At 42.6% G+C, this 24,624-nt stretch overlaps 1 protein-coding gene and 1 pseudogene across 2 annotated transcripts in view; both read right to left on the bottom strand.

Annotated features, from left to right (window-relative positions):
• DAAM1 (dishevelled associated activator of morphogenesis 1) overlaps positions 1-5,833 on the bottom strand; it is a 162,883-nt gene extending 157,050 nt beyond the window's left edge. Inside the window, exon 1 of one of the 2 annotated variants that reach the window (XM_045810547.2) lies at positions 5,675-5,833. The gene's annotated coding sequence lies outside the window, so the exon portion shown is untranslated. Of the gene's footprint in view, positions 1-5,528; positions 5,655-5,674 lie in introns of those variants that run through there. The other variant, XM_087855975.1, reaches the window with a different exon arrangement.
• A 16,173-nt stretch (positions 5,834-22,006) lies between these two features.
• Positions 22,007-22,106, bottom strand: LOC123800755 (U6 spliceosomal RNA; annotated as a pseudogene).
• Positions 22,107-24,624: the final 2,518 nt, after the last annotated feature.

Below are 24,624 nucleotides of genomic sequence, written 5' to 3'. Positions count from 1 at the left end.
GTTTTTTGTTTTTTTTTCAGATAAGAGATTCAACCTATTGAAAAGTTATCTCAGTTAACAAATACAGTCTAATGCTGGACAGGCTCCAAATGGATTTAGAGATGGCATATAAGAGCATTTCTTTTTTCAAATAATTTGCCTATCACCCACATAGCCAAAAGGAGGGAGTTCAAAAGTGTTATCATCCAAACACACAAATGCAACATTTTTAATCTCATGCAACATTTGCTGCTCCAGAAAGTCAGACTTAAGGAACCATTCACTGAAGAAGCATTTTTACTCTCAATCGGCCCAGCACTTAATGACCCAGCACTGTTTCAGAATTAAGAGATACAAAGGAAGTTGTGATTCCCCCTAAGTCGATGGAGAGAAAAGAATAGAACACACAGGAAAACCAGAGGCAAAGCAATCGTGTGGGGTGTAAAGAACTAGGCTGCCTGGGTCCCTAACCTAGTCTGCCACTGACCAGCTGCATGACCTGAGCTAGGCAAGTTCCTTAACTTCTTCACTCCTCAGTTTGTAAAATGGTGATGATAGTACGTATCTCATAGAGCTATTGAGAAGAGTCAATGGTTAAGCCCATGTAAAGTATTAGGAAGGACCTGGCACAAGGTAAGCATCTCACACACCTTGACTATTAGCACTGTTAGCTGTGTTAGGTTCCACGGTCAGGCTATGGGCTCTAAGGAGGAAGGAGCAGAGCCGGTCGGTAAAAGCTGAAGCAGGGAAGCGTTCCTGGAATCTGTGGCACTCAAGATGGATCTGAGAGCACAAGGAGAATTTAGAAACTCAGAAGCACCCATTCCAAATGAGGGGAGCCATTACCACAGAAAGTCACAGATGGTATAAAAACCAGGAGTGCTTAAACATCGACAAGGAAAATTCGTAGTTCATTATTTTGGTACCCTCAGATTAACTGCAGGCGGGGGACACAGGGAGAGGCCTCCAAATACTTGCTGCAGTACTCCTGGATTAATTAGTGTTTCACTAATTTTTTAACCTGTGTACTATGAGTGCAAACTCACTTTGAAATACTCAGTTCTCTCCTTCTAGAACAGTGGAAAGGATGCCAGAAAATAAAAAGGTAAACTTTTTTTTTCCTGCAAAAATAGCCTGCTAGAGTGGAATGTAGGTCACTGAAATCAACTTGCATCTCATCTGCATCCGTCCCTCTTTCAGTGGGGGTACTAAGTGGTGGCCTGGAGGAACCGGAGGGGCAGGGGACACTTCAGACGCATCCTTCAATTCCAATCTCTATCAGCCGCCCTCAGCCACTCTGAACACAATCTACAGAAAAAGACAGTACACTCGTGAAGCAAATGTAACCTCAAAGGAGGTATCCTCCACCCCAGTCTGCCCCACCAACCAGATGCCACATAGAGCCACATAGAGAAACTGCCCTCCTTACTGATTTCTTAAATAGCACCTGTGCAATCAGACGCCTCTAAACTGAGCTCTCGGGAAAATCACTAAGAACAGATTCTGTGAGTGTTTAGGATACATACTCGACTCATTTGGAAGATTTCTTCCATTACCGAGTTAGAAATCGTAATGCCAATATAAGTGACAGTAGTCCACATCCCTTATTCAAAGAAGAAAAATCACAAAACAGAATAGAAAAAATTTCATTTTGACTGTGCCCTCCCTAGAATTTAAAAAGTTTGCTAACCTAAATTGGCAAAGTTGCTTTGTTTCCTGCAGTAGAAGGATAGCCTTAAAACTTGGAAATACCAGGAGCATGACATGAAGCCAGGGAGGGCCCCACAGAAGTTACAAGCTCTGTGATTATTTCCTGAACCGAACACCTAAGGCCGTCAGTGGTACCAAGCTTTGTTGGAAAAGCTTGTTTCCCCTGATCCAACAGCTGTAACTTTTTAAGTGATTTCACAGAAGACCTCAAGATTCTCAAGCCAAAGCCACTCTTTATAGCATCCCCAAAATATTTACACAATGAAACACTTTCAATCTTAACCATGTTTTGTTTGTAAACACCTTATTTGTTCTGATGACCATAGCACCAACACTAAAAGCAGCCTTTTAAACAAAGTAGCTCGAACAAAACCACACACAGACACACAGGCATTCTTAACACCCAGAGCCTATCCACAGAGCAAGAAAGCCAGGATTCAAATTCCTTGGCACCGACTCACTAAGCTCCTGTAAGCACCACCCAAGGACACGACCCACTGCACCCTCGCTACTATCACGCCTCCTTACTAATTTATACTTCTAAAAACCCACAGAATGGATGATAACAGAATGTTACAAATACTGGACAAATGTTTCCTACCCCCATTTCTTCTTTCACATTAGCCAGCATGGGACAACTGATCCTGTTTTGGGGTACACTTGACCCCAGATGAGAGAGCCATTGTCCAGCTCCTCTACCCAAATGGTGCCTCTGGTACCAGAGGTGGCCTGGCAAAGCCTCTAGTTATCTTTGCCTTGGTGTCTCTCTTTCTCTTCTGTCATACACCTCCTGGGAAAGTTATCTGGGTCAAGGATAGTACAAGAGAAATCTACAAATATCTGCTTTGGAGTAATAAGAATTGTATTAAGAACTGTAACAAGAATTTTAAGGGGGGGGGATGTCTTCGTGAGTGAATATATTCCAAAAGCAAATAATTACAAATACATCTATTTCAAACACACGGAGGCCTTTTCTTAGTTCAAGTTATGTGCTACATGGGAGTTTTTCATCTATGCTGAGATGCAACTACTTCACAGAAAGCTACAGGAAGATTACAGTTGATGCCAGAACTGTCAATGGAAAGAATGCAATCTTGAATCTCCAATCATGGTTCTACTATTGACTCAACAAATATTTATTAAATACCTACCAGCGGACAAACACTAATTGCTAGAGAGACAGGGAAGGACCAGACAAAGACTCTACCCTCAAAGACCTTAGGGGAGTGGGGAAAAAAGCCGCACATTAGAACTGCTGTCAGACTTATAGGGACACAAGAAATAAACAGATACTGACGGAGATTTTCAGTCAATGGTAAGTTCTAGGACAAAAATAAAGAGTGACAATTTCTGATTCTGTTTCTCATGAGAATGTAACCACCCACTTAAAACAAGATGATGAATGTCAACCACCTGGCACTCAGCATCCCCAAGCATTTACCTGCACACGAATGCACACGCATACACACTCACAGATACAGCCTTCTCCCCCCTTAACTGCAATATCTGTGATAATCCACCTTGGTATGTAATAAAAGCAGAAGGTAAACAAGATATTTGTGTAATTCTATTACATTTAATGCAATTAAATTACAAATAACTGTATTCAAGAATCTATAAAAAGGCAAAATCTAAACAATTCTAAGATACAAGGATAAATAGAAGTCCAGATACAGGGAATATACTAGTAATATTAGAACTATTATTATAAATAGTAATATGGCTGCCTTGCCCACTTTGAAGGGCTGCCATGAAGAGCCTGGGCTATTTTGCCAGTCAAGTGATACAACTAAGGCTCAGAGATATTAAGCCAAAGCCACAGTGTCAGAAGCTGAATTTAACTCATCTTCAGATTATTTTGAGAAAAGACAATGACCATGTCCTTCGTAGAGTCACAAGGTTTTATAGGTAGAATCAACTTTGGGAAACCCTCTCTATTCCTCCCCCACATTACTACTGACCGAGGTCCCTGGAGGTAAAGGGTTAACCGCAGGGTGGGGTAGCCAGCAATGACAGAGCCAGGGCAGGACCCAGGCCTCCCAGATCCCTGCCCAGTCTGCTTCATTCTCAAGGACCTGCATCCTTTAGGCAGGCGGCAGGCTTTTAGATTTTATGAGAACCCCAAAGGATGATACTGACTTCCATAATTCAAGCTCAGTCATTAATCGTCCCTATAAACTTCCAGAGAGCTGCACCTAGAGCAAATTGATGCCCTTTACTGGTGGCCAGAGAGCTCTCTTCATGCAAAACAGAGGACACGCCCTCCTTGAGAAAGCTGCCTCTAACACTGTCAGGTATTAGGAAAATTATGCATCTAGCCTGAAAGGCAAAAGAGATCATTCCATTGTAATTTTCAGAGCTTGCCTCAGGCAAAAGGCTCCAAACGATTACTTCCGGAGAGGGGAGAGTCCAGGTACTCGCACACGAGAGGGAAAGGGGTCCTGAACTGCGTCCAAGCTACTTCTAAGAGAAAGGCGAGAGGCCTGGGCTGTGAAACGGGTGAAGAAGAGAGAGCAGCTGGGCCCGGAACGAGCATTTGACCACACCCACTGGCCACGCCCTCCCAGCTGCCCGCAGAGCCACATCGAATTGAAACAGCAGTGGGAGCAGTTAAGATTCCGACGGCAGGAGTCGCCATGGCAACGGGATTCATCTTGCAGACAAACTCCGCTTCAATTTACTGGGTCCTTCCCCAGTCTTAAGCAACTACCAACTCCATAAGAGCAAAACGGTCACGGGTAGCATTTGCTCTTGATGCTCTCCCGCTGGTGGAGATGGGGTGGGGGACAGAGTTGGAGGAAATAAAGCGTAGTTATCTATTCCTGGGCCTACTAAGATATTTTTTGAAGAGGGGGAACAAAACACCCCAACGCCAGGCTGTGAGCCACTTGAGCCATTCGCGGGGTTTGATGAATGAATGAGTATACGAAAGAATGAGGGTGCTAGGGAAAGGAAATCCTGAGGACAGAGTTCTCGGGCCTCGAGCGCGTCTCAAGTATAAGGGCAAGCCCATCACAAGCACCTGGATTTTCGACACCCGCTGGTTCCTATTGCCCAGCCCTCCTGCCCCACAGAGAGCCTCATCATTAGATTATTCGACACCCCGCACCGCCTTACCACCTCCCAGCCCAAAACTCTGGGCAGATGCTTCGCCCCCGCTCAGGTGCTCTTTGTGGAGGGAGCAATCAGAGAAGGGGAACCAAGATGCACCTTTCCCAGGCGGAGAGGCGGGAGCGCTCTGCGGCGCCTCGAACCCGCTTCGCCCGCCGCGCAGCCTCCCCTCACTGCTGTCCGCCAACACCCCCTTGCTCCTTCCGCAGCGCGGGTTTCCCTCCTCTCCTGTGAGACCTTTACCTTCCAACTTTCTCGGAATTAGTCACCCCGTCCCTTTCGAATAAAGCTTGAAGTGAGAACTGCAAGGATGTTTGGGGTTCTGCTCGGAAGCGGGCCGGCGGGTAAACGAGTTCCTCCTTCCCCGTCGCCACCTCCGAGTCCACCACGCCTGCCTCGGAGCCTCCCGGACCAGCAGCTCCCGAAGGCTGCAGGGCCCGCAGCCCCCAGCCGAGGCCACGACCGCCCCCCCCCCCCCGGCGCCCCACCGGCGCAGCCTCGGGAGCCCGCAGCAAGGCGGCGAGTGGTACCCTGCCTGCTCTTTTGGCATCCCAGCGCCTCAGAAAGAAAGGAGGGAGGGATCCCTGTCCTCGGGGGCGCCTTCCTCCGGGCTCGCCTTGCTTTTCGCCGCGCTTGCAGCCATTTTCCCAAACCCAGCTTGGCAGCCGGGAGCTGTCTAGGTCCCGTTCCCACCCAGACCCAACCTGAAGGACGGGTTTAATATTTACCTACTGGCCCTGGGGCTCCGAGGAGGCAGCGGAAGGGCGCGCGGCGAACCCAGCTCTGGGCCCGAAGAAGCGCGCCCACCCCCGCGCCACCGCGCGGTGCTACTTAATGAATGAGTGCGGCGAGCGAGGCGGCACGTCCCCCTTACCTGAGCAGCCCCTGCATGCTGGAAAGGCGGCTCTGCGCTCCGGGTACAATGGGATCCGGTTAAACAGTTTCCTTCACAGCCGCTCGTAGGTTACCAACTCGCAGGTGACATCACCCTCTCCTCGCCTGATAGGATACAATGTGGCGCCCACTGCGCATGGACTCCCCAGTCGGACCCGCACACCCCTGGGAGTTGTAGTCTGAGTCTCAGAAGCACAGCCCAAGTAGCTACGCTAACTGGGGTCACAGAACTACACTTCCCGAAGTATTCCTCGGCCGCTTGGTCCCCTCCCCTTTGTCCCGCCCCCGCCGGGACCCGCCCCCTCCCCGCCCTCCAGCCTTGCAGTGTTAGCGGTGGTCGTTCAAGAAGCCCAGTTGCGGACAGCGCGGGCGAGGGGGTGGGGGGAGGGCACCCTGCGGTCGTGCCCTTTGACTTGACCTCCACTCTGCCCAGTGCGGGCTCGGAGGGCCACCAGGGGTCCGGCGCTGGTGCGCAAGGGCCAGGCAGCTCTGATCAACCCGGCTCTTGGCCCCAGGTGGAAAGAGAAGATTAAGCCTTTCACTACCGTCCTTGCGCGTAGAAACTAATTAATAGGACGCACTGGTTTCTGGGTTAAAAGCGGTCCTGGAATTCCCCCACGTCCCCGAGGATGAGACGATGCAGGCCCCGAAGAAGAGAAATCCCCGTGTGACCCACTTACTACAATTCACCTTTCTGTCCTCTTTCCTTCTCCCATTTAACGGAGTCCGGGTGACCAACCAGAACGCAGGCAACAGCTTAGTTGGCTGAGCTGACGGAATAACGGAGGCTGTCACTAATAGAAATGCGGTGTAATAGACAGTCGCGGCAACCCTCCATCAGGGAGCCTGCTGCTGCTGCAGAGATAGTGCTATCGCGCAGCCATGCTTTTGTTCTTCGCTGCAGCTGGCTTCCCGCTCTGATGGCTCTCAACTCCCAGGAAGACGACCTCCTTGTCTGAAGTTTTAATAAACAACACATATGTATATATGTACTTTTAAATCCACAACACTCTGCCCTCATTTTCCATACCTTTCTCTCAAATATTTTTTAAATGACTTAAACCAAACAACAGCGTGCTGTTCAAGAATGCCATGATCTTAATACAGCCAAATGTTTAGTTAAAGGTAAGCAAAAGGTGTGTAGCAGAGTTCTGACCCTTTAGGAAGATTTTATTTTCAATATGTAAAATTTTTCCGTGACATTTTTCATTATTCAATGAATACCAAGTACTATCAGAAATTAACACTGAGAGCAAATCTCCAGGTGTCTTTTTAAGTGGATAAAAGAAATCGATGCATCTAGTTATTCCAGTTGTAAAGGCAAATTATAATGGCACTTGATGTATCTCAATCACAAATAAGGATCAGCTCACACCCTTATTTCCACTGGCAAAATCTCTAAAAGACTGTACATCTTGTGAAAAAAAAAAAAAAGTTTGCGATTAAGATTTCAAACAACTCCACCTAATTATTGGTGGAAAGCTTATCACTCTTATTTTTTCATTTCATTATGCAACATTAACTTGGGTTCAAGAGAAAAATATTCATGGAACTGTTTGAGAATCTCAGGAGAGAGAGAGATGCTTTGTTTTGCTGAGAGAGGAGTTTTAGTGCTGAATTCTGATTTTCTTTTAACAAGCCTATTCCTTACAGACCAGACACATTTTTCTCCACTGAAGGAAGATAACTTTGAATGTTCTGAGCTATTCTATCCATTTCAAATATTGTGTTAAATGGAACCCAGACAATGCAAATGTTCCCTTGGCCATCAGATCAAGAGTATAACTGGTGATATTCTAGTTAATGGGTACGCTTAATGTATCGCAGCTCATTGTGGAAAAATATTCAGAAAGAAACTTGACCTGAAATGACTCGAAAGGCTCTCCAGTTTTATAACTGTGTAAAGCTTTTAGATGGAAACATAATCAGTGAGCCTGAAATTTATTGAGTCAATAAATTGGATGTGGAGACTTTCTATAAGGCAGGGCTTATCCTTATAGATAAAAGTATATTATTGAGGGACACTCTGAGGAGTAACTTTATAGGACAAATCACTTTACAGCAATTTCTCTTGGGTCTCTAGCAGCAAAGGAGAGGATGGAGCCTGCCTGCAGAAAAAAATTCCATTCGCAATAGCAATTAATATTATAGGACAGTGCCAGGTTACACAACTCCTTTCCATAAGTAAAAGACATCATACACGGTAGACTCTATGCACAAAAATGTGCAGATGTGCACATGTCAGCTGTCCTTCTTATTCAATAGATATATCAATAACAGATATAGAAAATAAGGTGTTGTATTTGGAAGCATTTTTCTGTAAGTGGTGATGGATTTGAACTGATTCCTGCACAGTTTCATTGGTAACCAGGGAAACAAAGATGGCTCCTCAGCATCAGAAATGCAGTCTGTGGACCTGGGACCAGAGGAAGATGAACAACTTCTATCCAGACAGAAGGGAACTGTCTCTGTCTTCCTCTCTATGAGACACATGCACATACATTCACATACACTCATTGTGTTTGTTTGTATTTAATTCTAAGTGACTAAGTAGTCTCATAAGACATCAAAAACACCCACTCTGTCTAGCTTAATTTATATGCTCAAAGGGCTTCTTTGCTTTTTTTCCTTTTCTTTTTAAATGATTGCTGTTGTTCTAGAATGATCTTATGAAAGACCCTGTCTTACCCCATAATCGTTGCCTATTAATTAGGAAACTGTGGGACTACTGAAAATAGAGTTAATTGACCATCTACAGGTGGAGGAGGGGAAGTTGTCGTGGGGTATTTTGCTATCTTTCAAAATAACCTCTCTCAGTTCTGGTTACAAGGTCTTACTCTACACATTGGGTTTTAGATAAGGGAGGAAATGAGATATAAACAGAGAAAGAATTTTAAGTTTGTAGCTTTGCATGTGTTTTCACACAATAGTTTGATGTTTGGAACAACTGAGCTTATGTGCTGAGCCCAGGTTTGGGATCATGCCATTTTACCGCTTTTGAGCAATGTGACCTTTTGCTTATTCTGTGTTGCTTACCCTCTGAGCCTCAATTTCCTTATTCTTCCAATGGAGTTAACAGTAAAACCTACTTCACACGGCTTTTGAGCATTAAATTAGATGAGACACGTAAAAACGCTTCTGCCATTGAAAATTCAGATGCTGGTTCTTGTTATCATTTGCAATTTTCCCCTGAAGATTATCTCAAATGTCAACTGTAATTATGAAACAATAAAAAGCTATTTAAATTTTTAAAAATTTGTTCTTAACAAGAAACTATTAGAAATTATATAGCGAGCACATATTATCTCACTAACCTGTAAGCAGACGAAATGTACTTTGGAAAAAAAAACAAAAACAAAAAACCATGAGAAATCCAAATTGAACAGTGCTGGTCCTTGGCTTGTTTTCAGATCCATGCCTTGTCCTTCCCCACTGTCCCAAGCTGTCCTCACTATCACAGGCCATCTTCCGCAGGCCTCTGAGCGGAGAGAGGCACTGCTGAGAGGTTGGAAGCAAGAGCAAGTGTGAGACCAGGGCATTTCTCCATGTCCACTTCCACAGAGTAGCACTGGGTGATGTATCTGGCAAGGGTGGCAGCATTTCCCACGTTGGGCCGGTCCACGGTGGTTCCAGCTTCTTCCAGCCTCTGTTAATGCCACCTTCTCCCCTTGTCTGTCCCTCCAGCCTAGGGGTGGAGGTCACTTCCTGCTGTTGCAAATCTCTCATTGCATGTTTGGCTTCTCAGACTTTCTATCACCCCATGACCAATTCCCTGTACTGTATTATGTCTGTTTTAAATACTTAGGATGTTCTTTTTTTTCCCCTGGCAGAACCCATAACTGATATACTTGTGTCTTACAGTTCAAGTTCTAAGTTCTTGTATCTAAAGTTGTGTCTAAGTTCTTGTGTCTAATACTTATGTCTAAAGTTTTAGGGGCAGGCAACAGAAACTTTTCTATGGCCAGTTGATGGAAAATAATGAAAGTAATAGGATTAAGTGAAAGGAGTAAGTAACCAAGGCTCCACCTACCAGCTTAGAGAACTGAAACAGTGATAGTTTGTGGAACTTCTCTCCAGAGCACTGCTCCAACGGCCCTCAGTCTCCACATCTCTTTGTTCCAAGTCACAAATTCCTGAGAAGCTGATAGCCCTATCTCAGGGTGACTATCCCTGAGTTAATTATCTACAGCAGTGGTTCCTAAAGTGTGGGGCCCCAGACCCGCAGCACCGGTATCACCCGAGAACTTGTTATAAACACAAACGCTTGGGCCCCATCCACAGACCAACTGGAAAAGAAAATGGAGGAATGGGTCCCACAGTCTGTGTTTTAACAAGTCCTCCTGCTGATTCAGACCCACATGAAAGTTTTTGAACCACTCCTCTGTAGAGAAGATGACAAGATCATGTGGCTTAGATATGGTCACTCAGGCCCTACCCTGTGTCTCTGGGAAGACTCCCAGAGAGGAAGAAGTGTTATGAACTTGGCAGGCACCCCAAGAGGTGTTGAAGAAAGCTGGTAAATCTGTCAAGGTCTTCACGGTAAAATTTGGTTCTTCCTGAGGGAGAGGACTTTGGAGTATTCTGAGCCACCTAATCAATTTAGTCACAGCAAAGTGACTTGGAAAAGATTGATTTCACTGTGTTTGAGAACTTGGAAAAGTTGAAAAACCAGCATGGGGCAGTACAAGGGAGATGCAGTCATACAGAAATCTAAGAACAGGAACATTAATAAGATCGGACCACAGTAAAAGCGGACATGGAAATAGCTCCAGCCATTCAAAACTCTTCAGACCAGTCTCATGTGAACAGCTTGGGAATTCAGAAACAGAAACTCTCCTTTGAGGGGCTCCTGGCTGGCTCAGTCAGAAGAGCATGTGACTCTTGACATCCAGGTCCTGAGTTCTAGCCCTACTTTGGGTGTAGAAATTACTTTAAAAAATTGAAACTTTAATTAAAGAAGAAGAAGAAGAAGAAGAAGAAGAAGAAGAAGAAGAAGAAGAAGAAGAAGAAGCAGCTCTCCTTTGACTATCTTAGCTAGGATCCCTATACTAGCTTATTTATAACTGGCTTACGCTCGGCCCATCTATGAGACCTGTACTATTCAATTCTGTAGCCACTGGCCACATGTGGCTATTTAAACTTAAATTAATTAAAATTAAATAAAATGTAACACTCACTTCCTCAATCACAACTGCCACATTTCAAACAATGAGGCTACATGAGGCTAGGCTACCATATTGGGTATCTCAGACATAGAGCATTCCTGTCATTCGAGAAAGTTCTATTGAACAGTGATCCTCTGTCACCCTACGAATTTTCGGATCCTGTCATGCTGAAACCCATCTTTTTTTCTATATCTTTTCCAGGTCGAAGTCCAGAGAAGGAGAGAAAACGAAAGAGAAAAAAAGAGAGAAAAGAATCTGATTGTTACAGTTCGCCATTGTAAGCCAGATCATGCCATAAATCATTGACTAGCATGAAAAAGGCAGATAACCCAACCAAAAAAAATGACCAAAAATCTTAAATAGGCACTACACATACACACGTACAAATCCCATATCCAAATGGTCAATGAGCATGTGCACGTGTGAAATCATGAAATTTCAATTGAGCACGTGGAAAGGTGCTCAAACTAATTAGTCATCAGGGAAATGTGAATAAAGGCCACAGTGGGATATTACTACATACCCATCAGATTGGTTAAAATTAAAAGGACTAACTATATTAATGATTGGCAACTAAATCATACGCTGCCAGTGAGAGTAACAATTTGAATAACTGCTTTGCAAAACTCTTTATTAGTGCCTGCTGAATGTGAACATACCCATAGGGTATAGCTCAGCAATTCACTCCTAGGAATATACCCAGCAGGACCATGTATATGTGTTCATCAAAAGACACATATTTGAATGTTAATAGCTATGCTATTATAGCCCAGGGTGGCCAGGCCATATTTGAGATATACTAAAAATATTGTTGATTTGTCTAAAATTCAGATTTAACTGGAAAGTTAAATTTTACTTGCTGAATCTGGCCACCTGATCATAGCCCCAAAATAGAAACAGCACAGTTGTTTATGCAAAGTAGAATGGATAGATAGACTGTGGCACAGGCACACAAGCAGAAGTTGGCAAACCTTTTCTGGAAGGGGCTAGATAATGAGGTCCTGTGGGCCATGTGATCTCTGTTATAGCTACTCAACTCTGCCATTGTAGCATGAAAGCAGCCAAGATGTAAAGAAATGGGCACGGCTATGTTCCAATAAAACTTTATTTACAAAATCAGCGCTGGCCGTGAGCCATATTTGGCAACTCCTGCTGTCCAGCAATGAGAATGAATAGGGGCATGTCTGCTTGTAAAAATGTGGATGAATCCCCACAAAAATAACATTAAGCAAAAGAGTTATACCGTGTATATTTACATAAAACTAAAAATTAGGTAAAACTAATAATGATGTTAGAAGGCAGAAGAGTAGTTACTTTTGGGGGGTAGTTACAGGAGGGAGCACGCAGGAGAGCTCTAGGGCGCTACTATTGCTCAAATTTTTTGTCTGGGCGCTGGTTACATGGGTATTTCACTTCAAAAATTCATCATGCTGTACATTTATGATTTGTGTGCTTGTATGTATGTGCATTATGTGAAAATGAAATGGTTATATATATTTAAAACTAGGTCAAATTATCGCAAGATCATGCCCTTAAAAATTATTTTATGGGGGCGCCTGGGTGGCACAGCAGTTAAGCGCCTGCCTTTGGCTCAGGGCGTGATCCCGGCGTTATGGGATCGAGCCCCACATCAGTCTCCTCCGCTATGAGCCTGCTTCTTCCTCTCCCACTCCCCCTGCTTGTGTTCCCTCTCTCGCTGACTTTCTCTATCTCTGTCAAATAAATAAATAAAATCTTTAAAAAAAAATATTTTATGAATCCTTATACCCAAGGGTTTTTTTTTTCTAATTATAAGAGGAATTCATGGTTTTTTTTTTTTGTAGAGAATTTAGAAAAAAACTGCTACTTAAGACAATAAAATCAGCATAAGTCTATAAACCAGAGACAAGTATTAATATTTCTTCCCCTGCCCTCCTCTTTCAAACCTGGGATCATTTTATTTTATAATTGGCTTATTTTATTTGAAAATCTATCTTGGGAACTTTCTATGTCAGCACAATTTTTTTACATCTGCATTTTAATGGCTATGTGGTATTTTATTATGTCAAGATAACCATCTTTTATTTAATCAATCATCTATTGTGCAATAAGCCACTTCCAATCTTTTGGTATTAAAAATAACTCTGATGTACCTCCTACTTCAATTTTTGTGCCCACCAATGAGTACGTCTTTAGAGGTAGAAATACAACACAGGTGGACATAAAGGCTTTTCATGCTTTTGATGTGTATTGCCAAATTTCCCAGATACTTGTTTTTATTATCTGTAGATGTTACCGTTGATGTTTTCTATTAGCTCAGGTCTGGTATTCGCTGAGAGAACTGAATCATGTCCTCAAAGGAACTTAGACTGGTAGAGATGAAGTCTAATAATGCCAATGAGGTAGCCGAAGGAACTTTCAGATAGAATGAATGTCTGAGGGGAAAGGAAGCACCTTCTGTCGTCCGTAGTTATCTGGCCCTCTACAATACACTAGGTGTGTTCATTTGCAAGAGATGCATAACAGAGTACCATGCACTGGGTGGCTTGAATAACAAAAATTTATTGTGTCACAGTTCTGGAGGCTAGAAGTCCAAAATCAAGGTGTGGGCTGACGGTTCCTTCTAAGGGCTATGAGGGAAGATCTGTTCTAGGCCTTTCTCCTTGACTTGCAATTGGCCGTTCATTCCCTATGTCTCTTCACATAGTCTTCCCTCCATGTGTATCTGTCTCTCTGTCCAAATTTCCCCTTTTTATAAAGACTCCAGGCATACTGGATTAGGGCCCACTTTAATGACCTCTCTTTAGCTTGATTATCTCTGTAAAGTTTCTGTTTCCAAATAAGGTCACACCCTAAGGTACTGGGGGTTTAGGATTTCAGTGTAAGAATTTGGGGGTGAGGTGGGAGTGGGACAAAATGCAACCCAGAACACAACGTGAACCCAAACAAGAGAAAATTGGCTTTGTTGATCTCAGCAGTATTACACACCGTCACATTATAGCTACATAAATGTAAAGCAGTTGAACATCTGATTAGGAAATAAAGATAGGATCTAAAAACTGAAGATAGCAACCTGAAACTTATCAAGACTAACAAACAGAAAATGCCAAGTACTTCCTGCATTGCATGGCCGTCTTGATGCTGACTGTTTCTGGTTTTGAAGGTTGAAGTCTTGCCTCCAGGTACACAGTCCTGTCACTCTGGATCAGGAATTCTCATGTGAAGACTCTACTGACCTTCCACTGGTAAAAGTTCCCTGGCCATGCATTTTAGATAAACCATCCCAAGTTAGCTCTCAAAATATCCCCTACTGAGTGTGTCACATAATTTTCATTTTCTTTTTCTTTTAAACATCCAATCTCTGCATGGGCTCTTTAACCCCAAAATGGTCAGTCTCCATGTGGCAAAACCTCATCTACACATAAAAGTTGGGCTGGGTGTTCTGTGGAGGGAGAGAACTCTACTTACTTTTTCTGTAACTTTCCTCGTTGGGAATTATCCTGGCAGATATAACTTGCTTTGTAGCTGAAATATTACAGCATGTAGGATTTATGTAAGTGCTTTGTTTCACAGCAGGTTATGCTAGCACTTAGACACTGGATTTGGAGATTAGGGGCGACTTTAGTCCTGCATTACATGAGAACCTTGTGATGTGGAATTTCTCATGGAAAGCCACCCTTCAATACAATATGTCATGGCATATTATCTTTGTGAGAGTGTTTTCTCTTCACCAAACTGTGATTGTAACCTTTTCTCTTGGGTTGTCTATGCCCTCTCCCTGTGTCTCAAGCTCCTAAAATAATATTTTGGGTTGTCAGAAGTCTAACCACCCAGCTAAAGTGGAAAAGGAGATATTGAAATGCTTTATTCTGGCTTTGCTTTCCTGCAAGTGACAGGTTTTCTTCTCTGGGATTTATGTTATTGTTTTAGGAAATTATACTCATTTAAATCTAAACATAGTTAAAGCAAGTAAAATATAACCTCATTACTTTTCACTCACGTGTAACAGTGATTCTGAATAACAGGGTCGTCCCCCTCTTGACTTACGCATGAAAGTTAACTGTGCTGGAAGCTAGACCACCTCTGGCTAGGAGCCCACTAGAATTTGCAAGGTGAAGAGCTTTGAGTAAGGTCAACACTAGGATGGGAACCTCCAAAGAAAACCCAGATGTCTCAGATGAATATATGATTTTCAGTGTGTTTGATTATATCCCTAAAACTCTAGTGGCAGATCCCTTCAGCCATCATCTTGGGCAGACTTTTCACCATACCTATCCCTACTTAAAATGCGTAGGCAAAGCGTCTCCTGCTCACGGTAGCTCTCCATCAGTGGCTCACCGAAGCCCCATGGCACCGCCTCACCAAAACCCATCGTTAGATTTCAAGGATTCTGTGAGCCAGTTGGTTTGGTTTTGTTTTGCTTTTTGAGAGAGAGAAAGAGAGAGAGAGAACACGGGTGTGGAGAGAATCTCAAGCAGAATCTGAGTGTGGAATCCAACCTGAGGCTGGATCTCATGACCCTGAGATCATGGCCTGAGCGGAAATCAAGAGTCTGATGCTTAACTGACGGAGCCACCCAGGGGCCCCTGTGAGCCAGTTGCTAAACATCGTTCATAATAAAAACTTAATCATATAAACTTGTAGTTAAATAAATTATATTAAAAACAAAGGTGATAAATACTCAAAACTCATCACGTGTTAATTGTTACCACATTTAACTGTTAGCTGTGATCTTGAGATTCCGTCTGAACGAGTGGTGCCAGTACCACATCGTGGTATACTGGGCACCTCCCTATCCAGCTGCGCTCTGGCCTGTCCAGTCAGGGACATCACATGCATAGCGAGAAATCAGTCATGGTGGGAGGAGTTACGTCACAGAAATCTGCAAATGCTACAGATTAGAGCTTCCCCGGCAGATCCAATCGTCAGCCATTTACCGGCACCCTCCACCCACTGCATTTGTAATAAAGCAGAACAACCTTCCTCAAAATGCTATGCAGAGCTCTGTATTTTTCCCTTGTGGCTTCATTCTGCTATGGAGTTCCAGAAATGAAGTACATATGTCATTTTACTCAACTTGGGCAGAAGTGCGGCATCAGACTGTGAGTCGAGAAAAGACCGGTTCCTTACTGGGTGCGGGGAACTGAGCATTTCCCCCAAACAGGAAAGAGAAACGTGGTAGACTTAGCAGAGGGGAGTGGTTCTGAACCAGGAAGAGAGGCAGTCAGCCTGGCGTTGTAGGTCTCATAGATGGAATGCAGAGAGAATTCTGGAGAAACCCCACTAGTACTGAGGCTGCAGGAGCTCAGAACAGGGCCCTACAAGCCGTTCTTAAAAACTTTTTCACCGGTCTGCAGAATAATGATAAAAATGATCTTAAGAAGATAATGAGGTTTTTTATGAAATGATTTTTTCATTAAAAATTACTTTTTTATTACGGGATCATAGATTAATGATCTCAAGAGGATAAAGATGACCTTATTAGAAGCATGAGGCTATTATCCAAACTATATATATGGGTAGCTTATATCTTCAGAATTATGTTGTCCCCAAAGTCCCATTTGTGCCCATTTCACCTGCTTGCAATCAAGAATGCTTGTTTTTTCTTAAAAAAAAAAAAAACAATGTTTTAAATGGTGATCAGGTTCCCAGGCTAGACCAAAAAAGCAAATGCACCACAGAATAGAGTTAGTTACAGCATTAATCTTGCTAGCCTGAAGTCTGAATGTGGGGGGAAGGGGACAGTCTTTGCAGGAATACAGAGGACGGAAGACAGGAAAGAGCATTCCTCTTCCTTCTCCTGAGCCCATGAATCGTGCCCTAGGAGAATCTGAACCAGGTGAACCATGTCCTTATCCATTTCCTCACCTCGCTTTGGGCTTTGCTCTTTCAGTAGCTGGTGTACCTTCTCACCGGGCTTGCATTTTCTCGAGGCACTCAGTGTTCTCCACCGTGGTACCTTCCAATGTCTGTCTGAATTCCGAAAGCGCTCCAAGTTCCACAGATTACTTGCCCTCTCCTCCCCTCAGTCAGAGCCCCTCCATCTATTTTTCCAACACAGCTGGTCTCAGGTGTCATTGAACAAGTTCACACAAACATGTGAATGACTGATAGCTCCTAATTTTCTAGAAACATTTTAATTTTTAGAAATGAATCTTGCAAACACAGGTTATCTCTAGTTGGCACTAGGTTGCAACATTTAAAAACAATATGAAAACCAAGTCAGAGTAGGGTTGCAGGGGTGGGGGGCTGGGGGGAGAGTATTGGAATAGGAGGGAATGGGGCAGGTCCCACAGAAATACTGCAAGAGAGTTGCTTAATCCTTTAAAATGTGTTTGTGATTTTCACAAACTCCTCCCTTTGACCCACAGATTTTCCAGAACTGGCCAAAGTCGGATTTTCGTTAATCCTTGTTTTGGTAATTGCCCACTGGTACAACCAGCCGCAGAATAACAAATGTTTTAAGATTAAACATTATAATCCTCTAAATTTTTTCAGATTCATATTTGAAAAGCTCCTCGTTTCCCATGAGGGGTTTTTATGGGAACTGTGGAGCTTTTAGCCGTAGAAGGGGGATGGCGTGAGGCGAAGCGTGTGAGCGAATGTGTGTGCGTGTGTCTGTGGGTGCGTGTGCATACACCGTGTGAGGGAGTACCTGTATGCACACTTGCACACGCTATTCAGCATCTCGTAAGAAGAGCTCAGTGTGTAATTAAACACACAAAGAGCTGCAACAGACTGTAGCTCTGCCCAGCTTAGGAGACATGTCTTAATCAGCTCTAAAACCTTCACGCACATCTACAATCCCTTCTACCAGCTATTCCCTCTCAGACCAAAGTCCTCCTGCTGTGGTTACTGAACGCATACTTTATGCACAATTCTAATCTCATTGCTTCTTTTTTTCCTGGTTAAGTGTAGACTTACTCCCCTATGCTTTGCACAAAACAGGTGTCTTCTGGGGCTTGAATTCCCTGTTGATCTATTGTTCAGAGTTATCTAGAATGCTACGATCATCTCTCAATCAGCTTTTACTCATGAACAATAAATGCTCATCAGTTAGCTGTGGTTGTTCGTCTATAAACCCGAGTGGTAATGAACACCCGCAAGTGGTGATGAACACACATGAGGTGTGAACAACAGACGGGAGTTTGCACGGAGGGTGATCACTGTGGGTCAGATCTTCATCTTGCATTCACAGTAGGTGCAGAGCCATGCAAAACACAGAAGGCACCATGGCGCCTGACCTTGAGGAACTGAGAGATGAAGAAAGTGAAAAGAAGAGTGCATCTCTCATTTTGCCCCGAGGAACGTCACCAAAGGAAAGCAGAGAAATCTCTGCGATTGGAGAGAAGTTCAGAGAGAGCCGTGTTTGAAATGGAAGCTGTGCTTCTGGTTGGGCTGGGTGCAAACGCAATAGAGGACCCACCTCCCACTTACAGGTTTGGCTCGGCAGCACCTGCCTACTTTTTCATTCTCAGGAACTGTCTGATGGAAATACAAGTCCCATATATACTTGAAGGTGTTCTAGTAGCCACATTAAAAAACAAGTATGAAGAAACAGGAGAAAGCAATTGTAGTAATACATTTTATTTAACCAAATACCTTTTCAACATGTAATCAAATAAAAATTTAGTAATTTACAGTCTTTGTTTTATACTGTCTTCAAAATCTATGTATTTTACACCTACAGCACATCTCGGTTCATACCAGCCACGCTGCAAGTGCTCAATAGCCACATGTGGCCAGTGGTGACATAGGCAACAGCAGAGGTCTAGAACATTCCGCTCAGGAGAGTGCTGCATGCATGTGTGCTAAAACTCACATTTACTGGGGAGGAGAGGTTTTGCTGTCCTGTTCTGTCTCTATATCCTACAGTCAGAAATTGGTTGGAGGCAGGAAAGGGATAGGGCAAATCATTTTTAGAGTTTTCCGAGGAATATTTAGCAAGGCTTGTTATCATCCTGAGGCACTTAGGGACTGAAGACGGTCCTTTGTCAGAAGCAGACTTTCTTTGTGATGCATCAGAAGAATTCCCTGCATTCTGGGAGGTTTGATTTACGTCCTTACCGACTCATCACCTACGTGCTAGGCCTGGCCCTGGCTGTCCGCGCTGTTCCTCTGGGCTTTGGATTGAGAGGAATTCCCTCACCCATACTCTCTCTCCTATCGGGGCTACGTAAAGGGAATTCCTTCTGAAAGCATTTCCTTCTGGCTCTGGCCATCTGTATAATGCCAAGGCTCTGCCACTGGGGGAGTGTAGCTGGTAACAACAGCTTCTACCCCTCTGGTGTTGGGACTCCTCAAAGCCAGCTCAAAGACACTGCTTGTGCTATCCTCACCTCAGGTGTTAGGACTGGCCCTTTAATGAAGAATCCAGGTTTCTGAAAAATCCCAATGATTCGGTGATTAGTCTCTGGCAAAGGTTTTTGAATTCGAGAGCACATAGGAAATCTTCCAGAGTGTTTATTTCTGCGGTGCCCGGGCCTCTTGCCCCAAGCGTCAGCCCTCGTGTGAAACTTCCTTTTCAAGAGGCCCTCCAGGTAATTCTGAGCGAGGTAGCTTGGCTCTCTCTGGTTTAGAAGTACTGGCGGCTACTGGAACCCCGGTTCCTATTCATGGAACGCATTGCTGTGTCTTCAGCTATCCCCCATTAGGAGGCAATGCAGTAAATCATTTACATTTTCATTTGAAATTATGTTTCAAATCCTTTTTGCCCATCAGAGGGGTTCCCATGTCTTTTAGGGAAAAGAAGCTGCTGGACGGTTGTGTGGTTTTTTTTTAAGATAACAAAAGGGAGGTATTGAAGCCAGATGAAAATCAAGTATCACCTAGGGCAATACGAGGCATGTCATTCACTTATCTTTCCTCCCTATCCTTGCTAGATTCTTTTTCTTTTATCAGTTTTATTTTTTAATTAATAAGGCTCTCTTCAGATAAGGGAGAAAATACAGATAAACTATAAGACACTTTGCCATAGACCCATCTTTCAGAACTGTTCATTTCTCTTTCATAGAATGGATTCCTAACATTAATTCTGTTTGCACCTGCCTTTTTAAAAACTTTAATCTTATACTTTCCTATAAAAATGTCTTCATATTTTTATTGTTTTTAATGATAGTTTCTTCTACCAAAGGAAGGCTATATCATACCTTTCTTCTTCAGTACACCATAATTTCATCAACCCTCTATGTTGTAACTTTTAAGTTGTTTTTTTTTAATACTTTATTTTTTTAGCGTTGTTTTAGGTTCACAGCAAAACCGAGAGGAAGGTACAGAGATATCCCATATACCCCTTGCCCCCACACATGCACAGCCTCCCCATTATCCACATCCCTCACCGGAGCGGTACATTCGTTACAATTGGTGAACCTACACTGACACGTCATTATCACCCGAAGTCCCGAGTTTACATTAGGATTCACACTTGGTGTCATACGTGCTGTGGGTTTGAACACATATAACATGACACATAGCCGCTATGAAAATACCATACAGCGTGGTTTCACTGCCCTAAAAATCCTCTGTGCTCTTCCGACACGTCCCTCCTTCCCCCAACCCCTAGCAGCCAGAATCATATGCTATAGAGCCTGTCAGATTTTTTTTCTCTTTTTTCCTTCCCTTCCTCCCTTCCTTCCTTCCTTCCTTCCTTCCTTCCTTCCTTCCTTCCTTTCACCCTTCTTTCTTTCTTCTTCTCCTCCTCTCCCTCCTCCTCTTCTTCCTTCTTCCTCTTCTTCTTCAACAAAGCTATGGTAAAGATTCTTTATATACATCTCTTTTGGGGAAGAGCTTGAGTTTTTAATAAATAAAACATAAAAAGCAGAAACTAATACCCATTTCCCACTACCCCAAATTGATTACTATTAATGTTTCAACACATTATCCCAGCTTTTCCATGTATACAAATATTTTTAAAGTATATGAATGTTCTTCTTAAAAAAGAGAGAGATGAGACTGTTTCAAGGAAAATGAAAACTCCCTTTGATGACTGTCTTCTAAATTGGTCCCGTCCTTTCTCAGCAGAGAAAATAACTATGATGAGTAATCCATTTTTACACATAATACACATATACCATATATGTATTAAAGACATTTAGTAAAGTCTTATGTTGTTTTACACAAACAGTATTGTTCTGCATGTATCATTCCATAGTTTGCTTTTTCATTCAGTAACATTTTTGATAATCTGTTCCTGTGCAGTTCTACAGAAATCTAATTCATTCCTTTCTATTATGATGTTACTATCTCTTACTTATCTGTTCCTTATGTTTGGAAATTTAGGCTGCTCTTCCTCTTTTGGGGGGGGTCTGTTACAAATAGTATGTGAACATGTTTGTGGGTATTTCTCTCTCTTTGTGGATGTGTATCTTTTTCTCTAGGTTAGACACCAAAGGTACAGTCATTGGGTCGGAGTAAGCATAGTGTTTTTTTTAATAGATGGTGTCCAATTTGCCTTCCAAAGATATGCCTCGTTATCTTCCAATCAATGATACATATCTGTATTTTTAGAACCTTGACAATGCTTGACTTTGGAAAAAATGTTAAGCTTTGACAGTGTCATGGATGAAATACAACTTATTGTTTTCAATCAAGTTTCTCAGATTAGTAGTACAGTTAAGCATCTTTTCAATGTTTATTAAGTAAACATACACTATGGACAATTATCTGATTACATTCTCAGGAAAAATTCCTATCTGATCAAAAACTGTATTTTAAGGCTTTCAGAAGGTATTTTGAAATTTCCATTTAAGAATTTTGTAACTCTTTATATTCTTATTGAAACCATGATAAAATATTCATTTTCCACACTCTTGCAAAACTCTGGATTACTCCATCTTTGCCAATCAGATAAGCAAAAAGTGTGCCTTGTTTTAGTTTTTCATTTCTTCAATTATTGGCAATGTTAATTTTTTAAAATTCATATCTACATTTTTAAAAATTCACATTCTTATTCATATTTCTTCTTTTTTGGACAATGGTTTAGCCAACTTTTATATTGGGATATTCTTTTTTTTTTAACCTACTGTCATACAATTTACAAATTCTCAGCTTGACATCTCTTTTAACTTTGTTTACAATAATTTAGTTATATATATGTATTTTTAAAATTGTGTTTAAGTAATAACACATTTTCATTAAATTTTCTGTCTTCTGTTTTTTAATTATTTTTCAAAAATATGGAACATTTGATGAATTTGCATGTCTTCCTCGTGCAAGGGCGGCGCTAATCTCTGTGTCGTTCTAATTTTAGTGTAAGCTGCCAAAGTGAGCACTGCCTTCTCTTTTAAATAACTTATATTTCTTATCTCAAAAGGCATGTGCATTATGAAAATTCATTAAAAATACAAATAAAAGAAGAAAGCAAAACCCATGTAATTTTACCACCTAGAGGTAAGAATTATTAATATTTTGAAGTATAACCCTCCAGACTATTTCTATGCATATCTACTACACATATATATTTTTTCCAGTAATTCTGCTGAGCACGTGACTCAGGAATAGTGTTCTAGGCCAGTGGTTCTCCAACTTTGGCACACATCAGAATCACACCTGAAGATGCTTATTAAAACACAGATTGCTGGGTCCCAGTCCCATAATTTAGTGAGGGGACCCAAGAATTTGCATTTCTGACAAGTTCCCAGTGATGCGGATGCTGCTTGCCTGGGTACCACACTTTGAGAACCAGTTTTAGGCTCTCCCCGTCTAAACGATCACATTGCAGTCACTTCTCTACTCAAACCTTTTTATGGTTTCCTCCTGTCTCCAGGACAAAGTCCAGACTGCTTGGCAAGGCGCACAAGTCTTTTATGATCTGGCCCTGAGCTGCCTGCTCTCCAGACTCACTCCTCACACTTGGCCCGGCTCTCCACCCCAGGAGGCTGACCTGTATGCACCCTGTCAACAGGTTCTGTGCTCCGCCTTGTGGGTCAGCTGGCAGGAGACTGGAGGGTGGGAAAGACAGCAAGCACAGTATTCCACCCCTGCCCCGCCCTTGGGCTTCTTTCCTCTACGGTTTGGCACTGGCTGCGTTCCTCTCCCTAGCGTCCAAATCAATTTGATTCTTTCCTATCACTGTGAGTCTCACCAAGTTCTGGTCATTTTCCCCTCCACGGGACCCTTGGGCTTAGGGACTATAACAACTTCCTGCTGGTCTGAGGTGAGCTTCATCACCCCCTTTGGATTCTTTTATCTCTGTCCACACACACACCTCTGTGGTCAATCTCTTCAACACATTCTCTTTAATTACCCCTTTTGGTCACTCCTTCTCTTTCCTGCTGAGACTGGCTAATCCAGGCCCTCCTTCCCTTTTTTTTTTTTTTAAGATATATTTATTTATTAGAGAGAGAGAGAGAGAGAGCATGAGCTGGAGGGGCAGAGGGAGAGGGAGAGAATCTCAAGCAGACTCCTCACTGAGTGTGGAGCCAGACATGGGGCTTGATCTCATGACCCTGAGATCATGACCTGAGCCAAAACCAGGAGTCGGAGGCTTCACCAACTGCGCCACCCAGGGACACACCCTCCTTTCTAATCTTACTTCCCACAAACCTTTTAGTTGACCCTTGAACAACAACATGGCGGGGGTTAGGGCACTGACCCCTGAGCTGTTGAAAATCCATGCATAACTTTTGACTCCCCCAAAACTTAACTATTAATAGTCTACTGAAACCTTACTGATAACAGTCAATAAACACATTTTATTTATGTTATATGTATTATATACTGTATTTTTACAATAAAGGTAGGCAAAAGAAAATGTTATTAAGAAAACCATAAGGAAGAGAAAACACCTTTACAGTTCTGTACTGTACTTATTGAAAAGTCCAGGTATAAGAGGACCCACACAGTTCAAACCACTATTGTTCAAGGGTCAACTGTACCATGCAGTTTACAGTCCCTTGCTTTTCTCTTTGGCTGAAAAGTCCTTTTACTTTATGCAGAAAACTACTCCTCTCCCTTTAATGCATAGGTCAAAAGTCATTGTCTTCATAAAGATTTCCCTTCTCTTCAAATTTACTCCACATTCCTGGGACTTTTTCATATACAGATATATTGAGATATATTGAGATACATTTCACAAACCATAAAATTCACTCATTTAAAGCATACAGTTCAGTGGCTTCTAGAATATTCTGAGTTATGCAGCCATCAGCACAATCTGATTTCTGAACATTTCATCACCCGTAGAAGAAGCCCTGTACCCATTAGCAGTCACTCCCTCACTCCTCTCAGCTCCTGAGAGCGGCGAACCACTCATCTACTTCTGTCTCTATGGTTTTGCCTGTTCTGGATATTTTATGTAAACAGAATCATGCATTATACTTTTGTGACTGACTTCTTTCACTTAGTATAATATTTTTACGGTTTATTCATGTTGCAGCATCTATCAGTATGCCATTCCTTTTTATGGTCAAATAATATTCCACTACACAGATATGCGACATTTTGTTTATTCATCAATTGATAGACATGTAGGTTGTTTCCACTTTTTGGCTATTATGAACAAGCTGGTATGAACATTCATGTACAAGTTTTTATATGGAGATGTTTTCAATTCTCTTGGGTATAGACCCAGTAGTGCAATGTCAGGGTCCTAACTCTATGTTTAACATTTCGAGGAACTACCAAAGTGTTTTTCAAAGTGCTGTTACCATTTTACATTCTCACCAGCAGTGTATGGTTTCAATTTTTCTACACCCTTCTCAACAGTTGTTATTGTCTGTCCTTTTAATTATACCACCCTAATTTGCATGATGAAGTATCTCGTTGTGATTTTGATTTGCATTTCTCT

The sequence above is a fragment of the Ursus americanus genome, chromosome 26, assembly GCF_024610735.1.
Source record: "Ursus americanus isolate L20-20 chromosome 26, mUrsAme1.1.p, whole genome shotgun sequence".
NCBI classification, from domain to species: domain Eukaryota; kingdom Metazoa; phylum Chordata; class Mammalia; order Carnivora; family Ursidae; genus Ursus; species Ursus americanus.
The sequence above is the reverse complement of the archived record's forward strand: the minus strand, read 5'-3'. Positions and strand labels throughout refer to the sequence as shown.